General features: G+C 33.1%; 1 pseudogene across 1 annotated transcript; it reads right to left on the minus strand.

The window, feature by feature from the left end:
* Nucleotides 1-3,167: 3,167 nt before the first annotated feature.
* On the minus strand, nucleotides 3,168-7,685 carry LOC148771735 (uncharacterized; annotated as a pseudogene). The gene is made up of 5 exons (XR_016030522.1): nucleotides 6,170-7,685; nucleotides 5,423-6,052; nucleotides 5,047-5,328; nucleotides 4,861-4,966; nucleotides 3,168-3,918 (listed from the first exon to the last, which is right to left on the minus strand). The product of XR_016030522.1 is annotated as an uncharacterized LOC148771735 (transcript).
* Between the last annotated feature and the right edge of the window lie 1,814 nt (nucleotides 7,686-9,499).

Raw genomic sequence — 9,499 nt, forward strand, 5'->3', positions numbered from 1 at the left:
TGAATGCAGGCTTTGTGCAGTTGTTCGAAGAAGAAGTCGACTGCATTCTTGATGATAGCGACGAGGACATAAACTAAATGAATTCAAATGATTCCGATGGTTGTTATTTTCCAAACCACCCTAAGATTTGATATGTTTAATTAATGTCGTGTTTACGATGTAATGGCTCGGTAACTTCGGTTAAGTGTTAAACCGTTGTAATACAGTAGTATACTATTATGAATACCGTATGATACTACCATTATCATTTTATTATACTATTATGAGATTATTAATGTACTAGAGTTTTTTAACTCGACATATTGGTTTGATTGTGTTATGATGTGTTTTAAGTATCTTATCAAAACCCTAGATTGAAATTATGAGATTATTAATGTACTATTTTATTGGTTATGTTGGAATTACTTTACGTTGGTTTTGTTCTCAATGTTCTTGTCATTTCAGTGGTATATTGTTTGTAACACAATTTCATATCACTAATATAACCGTAATATACTATATTGAAATTATTAATATACTATGTGATTGAATAATACGGGATCCATAGTCGATTAACGAGATCCATAGTCGAATTAGATCAATGTGATAGTCTATTACATGATATGGGGTAGTCTAACAATATTAAAACACAAATCCGCCGCCATCACTTATCAGATCTAGGATTTTGTTGATTCTTCGGCCCAATAGTCAAATAACTAAACCCATAGTCGAATTAGATATATGGGATAGTCTATTAAATTATATGAGATAGTCTATTAATTTTAAAACACAAATCCGCCGCCGTCACTTCTCAAATCTAGGGTTTTGATAATTCTTCGGCCCATAGTCGATTAACGAGATCCATAGTCAAATTATATCAGTGGGATAGTCTATTAAATGATATGGGATAGTCTATTAATACCGATGTAATTCGACTATGCATCTCGTTAATCAACTATGGGCCGAAGAATTATCAAAACCCTAGATTTGAGTAATCCTAGATTTGAGTAACCCTAGATTGCAGCAGTGACGGCGGCCAACGACGATATCACTCCTAAATTGATTGTTACGACCTCGGAGGCGGGAGCGGCGAGGTCTTAGTCGTTTTTGGCGGTCTTGGAGGTGGAGGTGGTCGGATGTGGTGGAGGTGGTCGGATGTGGTGGTGGTGGAGGACTAAGCGGTGGTGGAGGTGCTGCTTATGGCCAATATCGTTGTTATCATCGTTGGCCACCGGCGACGGAGGTGGCGGCGGTCGATTTAGCCAAAACATATCAACATATCGATTGATGATAGCGATTCAGCGAGTGGCGACGACGTACCTACGGCGGCTTGGTCGGAGTGCAGAAAATCGTCGATCCACGCCGTATAAATTTCTGGTTTTGGGAAGTTTGCAGATTTTTGGTAGTGGGTATGTGGGGATAGTCTTTTAACGGGAAAATAGGGAGGGATTTGATATTATTTCAAAAGGTAAAGTAACGGGATTTGTGGGATTTGATTGAGGGTACTTATGTAATTTAGAAAAGTTTGGGTTTTTATCAAAATGGCAAATTTAAGTTTGGGTCTACCCCTATTATTTGAATGTCTAAGGGGGTTATATCTAATAGACCCTAAAATAAAAGGCAATTTTTTTGAATTTACATTTATTCTTGAACATTCCTGGTATAATCATTAGTTCTTTAACGATAACAATTAACATAAACAAAATAAAGTGTAAACTCATATTTTTTAATTAAAATCCCAACTTTTATTTTGAATTAAAAAAAAAACTAATTTTTGACCGATTTTTGGCCGAATTTTGCCACCGAGTTTGACCCGCCTTAAAGGTTTGACCGCCATAAACCGCCTCAGACCGCCTCAAACCGCCTAAAACCGCCTCATAGGCAAAAAAACCAATTTTTCAAACCTTTACACTAAAATCGTAAAGGTTTTGGACCGCCTCGACCGATTTTTAGAACACTGCAAAAAGGAGAGAATGGAAGATCATACTTATCTTGCAATTTTTACATATATATTTCTCTCCAGAGAAAAAATTCAACTAACTTGATCGTCGGATACTAACACCAATTGACTCGTCTCAGTACTCATTTTTTGCAGATCTCTTGGGTTCGGAGTGAGCTCGATTAGGTAAATCTCATGACCTTGACAATCTTTGAATGGAGTCCTTGAAAATGTAATGTGTTTAGAGGTGCAAATCGGACGAAACGGATCGTAAATAGCTTTTTCAGAAATTTTCCACTTATTTTTTCATAAATTAAAAACGGGTTTCAATTTTCTTTCCAACAATCCATTCCGTTTTCGGAATTGGGATTTGGGGGGGGGGGGAGGGAGGGGGGAGGGGCTGTTTGAAATTTGCATTATAGTACAATATTTTTGTCAAAATTTAGAAATAATTTGATATTTTTTTAAAATAAATCGGAATTTCCAGGAATTAAATATATAATTCCAGTTCCGTTTCAAAAAATGTCGGAAAAATTGGAATAAAAACCGCAGTACCAAATTCGATTTTTTTTGGATTGAAATCCGCAGAACTAAAAAATTTTATTTGGTGATTTCATTTTAATTAATTTGTATTGTTAATTCAAAGTAGTAAATAACATGTGCTTGCACGTTCTTCCTATGGAATCAATTAAACTTAATAGAACTAAGATCTATTTTTCTTGTAAATGCCCTCATTATATTAACCTAAACATGTTCGGTAAACCGAACTAGTTTAAGCATTAGACCCCCTAAGTTAATCAACTAAAATAATATAATATGAATTATAGTTCAAGAAGACATCAAAATTTCTTCCCTTTTTCTCCTGTTTTGTCAAACTAATTTAATTCTAATATTATGCCTTAGAAGCATGATTATTTGCTATATTTTTTTAATATAAAACTATCGTCGTCTTCTTAACAGGTAATATGCAATTTCAAAATAGATTTTTTTCTCAACTAGAATATAAATGTTTGTCCACTGTTAGTAACCATCTTGATATTATTACCTTTTTTCCCATACTCAAAACATGATCTTACGCAGAAAAATAACAGCACAAGAAAATCCCTCACAACTTAAGAGTTCCTCAGATAGAATAAACTTACCAGAAGTTGTTCAAGTCTCCTTCCCCATATATCACATGCCGAGTCATTAAATTAAAAAAAAAAATAGTAAATAAGATTATAATAGTCAACCTAAAGGTGAGTTGAAAAGTCTTTGAAAATAGAAACTAGGTCCCTGAATAAAAATTAGACCACAAAATATTAAAACACAACCATTAAACAAAAAAATAGACTGAGAAAAAGTTCAAATTCAGTAATACTATGGTTCACAAAGCACTCCTTCAACATCCAATCGTGCATATTCTTCCTTTTCCCCATCATCCTCTTGTTCTTCTCCATTTTCACTGTTGTGAATTCTACATATATTAATTGGAGGACATAACTCATGTTCAGTTTGATCACACATTTCTCACTCTTGAGAACTTCTTGGTGGGGGATGCAACACGATATACCAACTAGAAGTCTCATCCACTTTAGAATAAAATACCTGTTTAGCTTCTGATGCTAAAATGAAATGATCCTTTTGAAATTGAGTCTGTCCTTCATGAAGGTTAACTAATGTAAACCATCCTTGACTTTGATACCATTTCCAATGTTTGCCCAATCACATTTGAATAATGCAATTTCAAATGCACTATATGACAATACGATAATATTAGTCAAAACACCATAATATTTGACTTTCTCTTTGATCATTGTATTGTCTTTTGCACTAGCTCTACAAATTGTCGTCGCCTCAAGTGAGACACCACTATTTTATGTAGTAGTCTCTTTATCCTTGGTACGAAACCGGAGACCCTTTATAATCATCCCAGAATAAGAAGTAGCCCGCTGGGATGGACCACGTGCAAGCCATCTAAGAGTTGTTGAGATATTTTGTGAAACAATTTGATCTCTAATCTGTCCAAGTTAAATATTAAGGGAAGTCAAAAAATGCAAAATAATTGTAACTTTTATATATATATACACCCTCCATGTCCCTTATACCATGTTAGATCGAACTTGCACTTATTAATAAACATATAACCATTTGCTAACAAACATATTCAAACTATTTTATTCCTTAGAGTTTCTTATTCAAATAACTCACATAATCAATAAACACATGAATAAAAAAAAATCATAATTCATCGACATTGTGTCATCACAAATATCATTCAACAAACACGTATCACATACAAGAGAAGAGGATTATCATATTATTTCATATAACCTCTTTCACCGTTATACATTTACGTTAACATATAAGCATACGATAACCATACACATAATACATGAAATTCAAATCCACATACGCCATTCCAAAGAACTACAAAGAAATCGTATCAACGTTAGAAAATCTGGCAGCTTTGGTACTTCAACTTTGAAAATTCATATCTCTTAAAGCGTAAATCAAAACCTTATCAAATTTTCACACAACGTGTATATATGTGAGTTATACCGTATTAAAACAGTTCTGTAAAATACTCATCAATGGAAGAGAAATGATTGACTTAGTACAATACTACCAGCAGAATTTCAGAACAGGGCATTCAACTTAAAAAATATCAAATAAATCATTGTTTCAACGAAACATCATGAAATTTTTCTGAGAATCATTTTTATAAGTCTATAATCATATCCAGTTGGAATCGCATGAATCAGAACAAGATAAAATCTAATTTCATACATACTTCATAGATGACTCAGAAATTGTGTGTTTCATAAAACAGTTGATAACTTGAGCAATATAATTCTGATTTATACATACTGTATATCAAAACGAAGCTAACATACATATCTACATGCACAATTAATTTCATAATTTTCAGAAATTAAATTGTGGGGCGTTACACTTCTAACCTTAGTATCGAACCATTCATTGAAGGAATCTATGTGTTTCTTCTCCAACAACCCTTCATTTCTTTCCAAGCGAGCATCTACTTTCTTAAGTTCCTCCTTATGCAAGCTAATAGACAATGTAGTGCGTTATATATTTTCCACAAGAGTTTGAAAGTTAAAAGTAATGTTGTTAAAATAAAATCATACTCTATATACGGCTAAACATCTTCCGTGTTGAACAATACATATGGATGGGCAACTTGTAGAAGTTCATATGAAAGATCAATTGGTTGCCCTTTCGAAATTAGGCGTTCTTCTAACAACAAACTACTTTTGAATTCTTCATTGCGAGCATTCCTCGAGCCCATATCATTAGCTTTTTTAATGTATTTGCTGCATAGAAAGCACACATCAACGATGTAGCACTCAGCTATACAGCCCTCAGGTCGTGCACGATTCTTGACATAACCTTTTAATACTTTCATATACCTAGAAACAACAAAACAAAATATAATATATATGAATTAGTTTTTCATTCTTATATATCAATTGTTATGACATCAATTCACATATTATACTTTACCTTTCAAATGAGTACATCCACCGATATTGTACTGGTCCACATAATCTAGCTTCTCGTCCCAAGTGAATGGTTAAATGAATCATAATATCAAAAAATGAAGGAGGAAAAAAACCTTTCTAACATGCACAGAGTCTCAACAATATCTTCCTCAAGATTTTCTAATTTGTTTCTATCTATGACTTTCTGACATAATTTATTAAAGAAGACGCACAATCTAAAATTGTCGTTCTTGGTGCTTTAGGTAAAAGTCCCTTTAATGCCACCACTAACAATTGTTGCATAAGAACATGACAATCATGAGACTTAAGACCAATCAATTTGCAATCTGCCAATGAGACATAATTTACAATATTGGAACCATAACCATCAGGTAACTTCAGATTGTAAAGTCGTTGGCAAACAAATAGTTTCTCTGCTTTAGATAAAGTGTGAGGTGCTGCGGGCAAATGTAATCTATTTCCTCTCTTCTCAGGATGCAAGTCACATCTAATTTGCATTTCTTCCAAGTTTTTACGACAATTAAGTCCATCTTTTGTTTTTCCCTTCTGATTCAAAAGTGTACCAAAAATACTCTCGCAAATATTTTTTTTCAATGTGCATGACATCTAAGTTATGGCGCACCAAGAAATTCTACAAAAATACAAACATAAATAATTGTAAGTTTCATTGAATTTTATTAACTATGATAAGACAAAAAAAAGGGATAGAATAAAAATTACTGAAAACTTAAATGATAGCTCATATTACATTCCAATATAGTAGCTCGAAAAAGACAGATTTTTTTTTCCATAAAGAATCTTTTAATGAATTTGTATCCGTATGCTTCCTCTTTTTTTGTTTTTTCTTATTCATCTTTCCCCAAGTATTCGTAATCTCGTTCACTTCACGATAAATTTATTCACTTGTATTTTCATTATACCCGTTGAACCAACTTCTTTTGAAACGAAATCGATGATCTGGAGAAATAAATCTTCTATGCCCCATATAGGTGAATTGATGACTATGTGATAACCAATCAGAACATGTATTTTCACGACAAACAGGACATGCAAATTTTCCTTTAGTAGGCCATCCAGATAGATTTCCGTAAGCTGGAAAGTCATTGATAGTCCACATTAAAATACACTTTAAGTTAAAACTCGCATGACTAAATGCATCAAATACCTCTATCCCATTTGTCCACAAGATTTTCAGGTCGTCTATAAGTGGAGCCAAATAAATATCAATATCATTGCCCGGTTGCCTAGGACCTGGAATCAACAAAGTTAACATTAAATTTTCCTTAATAAATTTAATTCTCCAGATGGAAAATTATAACCACGGTGGAAAATTATATGGAGCTAAGATCACAGGCCAACAACTGTATGTAGAGCGATCCTGAAAATGATTAAAACCGTCGGTTGAAAGCCCAAATCTCATATTTCGAGGTTCCGAAGCAAACGATGGTCACCTCCTGTTTATCGAGTCCCATGCCAGTGAATCAACAGGATGTCTCATCTTTCCATCGGTACTCTTAGTTGAGTGCCACCTTAATTGTTCTGCTATCTCAGCTATAGCAAACATTCTTCTCAACCTCGGTATAATTAGAAAATAACGCAACACTTTTGTAGGAATTCCATTTTTAGTTCCACTGCCATTTTTGTTAACTTTCCATCTCGATGCACCACATGTAGGACACTCAGCTGCGTGTTCAAGCTCCTTTCTAAATAGGCAACAATCGTTCACGCATGCATGTATTTTCTCATATGCAAGTTCCAATGTCTTGGATATTTTTTTTGTTGAATAAAAGGATTCTGGGAGTGTATTTTCAACAGGCAACATATCACGAATCATTTGCATCATGCTTTCAAAAGCACTATCAGTTATGCTAAATGATGCTTTAAACTTGAACATAGTTATAATGGCATACATCTTTGTGTACTTTGTGCATCCCGGGAATAATGGAGTCTCTGCTTCTCTAACTGTATTATCAAAATCGGTATCTCCAATTGCTTCTGGTTCCTCATAAAATTCGTCGTTTTGAAAATGGAAGTCTTTGTACATCCTATACATCTTAGGTGTTTCCATATTATCATAATGGATTGATCCACTTGGTCTTTCACCGTGTAAGACCCAAATTTTGTAGTTAGGATAAAAGCCTTTTATGACTACGTGTTCATACACAATATTAAAGTGGTGGTATTGTAGGTTTCTACATAGGAAAAAAAGGACACACAATCATATCTGAATCTCCTCGTGCACGAGCTGCATTGACAAACTTACGTGCTCCTGATATTTCTCTCCACGTCTACAATAATCAATAATAAAGTTGCAATAATCAATAACAAAGTTTACAGAAAAATCAAACATAATTAAAATTTATTAGATTTAGAGTTAATGAAATCTTTAACCTGTCAAATTTCACCCATTCCTTATCCATCTTTACATATCAATGCAAAGTCTCCTATCACAATAATGCAATCCCTGAAATCTGCATATAAAGGAAATTCAAACAAAGCTCAATGAAAATTCATTTGAAACACTTTTACAGGGTTTTTGTAACACCCCGCCTTTCCAAAACCCGAAAACCCTAAAACCCGAAATTAATATTCCTAAACTCGAGAATCCTTAGGTGACATTATTACGTGATGATATTTATATGACTTACGTGAATTTAATTATGTGAAATATGTATGTGCTATATTTAATTAGTAGAATTATTTCCTAGCAAATTTATGTGACTTATGTGAATTAGACTACAATATGCTATAATTGATTTATTAATGTGATATACACTACCATATACATACCCTACACATGTGACTTTATATGATAGCATACATGCATACATACATGGATTTTACATGTATTGCTTCATTATATAATATTATATTATATATATATATATATATATATATATATATATATATATATATATATATATATATATATATATATATATATATATAAGTGCCGTATGTGTGTGTGTTTGTTAGTTAAAGGAGGTGGCAAATTAAATTATTATTTAATAAACTTCACATGGCACTTAGTTGAGTTTTACACTCTTCCTTTTCCCTCTTTTACCAACACCTAACCCCCTTGCTTGTCATTCTCTCTCCATTCCACCGAAACCTCACCACCACCTCCATTCTTCATCTTCTTCCACATCAACTCCTATTTTTCAAAGAAAATGAAAAATAATTTTGAAAGTCCTCTATTTAATCATGGACTTGTAGAAGCCTAGAACACCATTCTCCAAAGAAAATATTCATCTCACTTGAAGATCCACACCATCTCCTTCACCATCGAAATAATTTGGCTAGAGCTTGGCACCAACCTTTGAAGCATTTTCCTTCGGTTTTCCCTCACTTTTCTTTCGGTTATTAAGGTAAGAAATTCCGATTTCTTGCTGCAATTAAATGGCATCAATAGTATCAAAATGGTTTTCAAAATTTTCTAAAAGATTGGGAGTGATTTCGAAAATTTGGGGCTTTTTGGAGAAAAATGGAAAATAAGTGTTTCTTGTTGATTTCTTGTTCTTGCATGCATCATCTATGTTGGTAGTGGGCAAATACAATTTTATTGGCCAAAAGAATTAAAAATTTCAGGTTTCAAAAAGGGGTTTTCAAGAAAAATGAATTTTTAACTTTTATGGGGTTGCATGTGTAAATCGAAAGATTTTTGGGTCAAATCTGTAATTTTCGAGAAGTCAGTCCTAAATGTGTTTTCAAAACTGTTTTCCAGCATTTATAGAACAAAATTTTCGGATTTAAAGAAGTTTTGTGAGAAAAAGTGGTTTTTTGAACTTTTAGTAGTATTGCATGTGAAGATCTAGAGATTTTGGGGTGAAATATGTAATTTTCGAAATTTCTGCATAAAATAACTTTTCAACTTTGTTTTCTGCATTTAACAGAGTAAAATTTCCGATTGTTAGGGTTTTTCATGAAAAAGTGGATTTTGAACTTCTAGTGTGGTTGCATGTGTAAATCTTGAAACTTTTTGGTCAAAACTGCAATTTCCGAAAAATCTCTCATTTTTTTAAGTTTGGATCTGTTTTTCCAGTAAGTATTAAATGAGGAAAAAGTTTTCTTTACAAAG

The sequence above is a fragment of the Erythranthe guttata genome, chromosome 3 (assembly GCF_056151865.1).
Source record: "Erythranthe guttata isolate IM_541 chromosome 3, IM_541, whole genome shotgun sequence".
In the NCBI taxonomy this organism is placed as follows: Eukaryota; Viridiplantae; Streptophyta; class Magnoliopsida; order Lamiales; family Phrymaceae; genus Erythranthe; species Erythranthe guttata.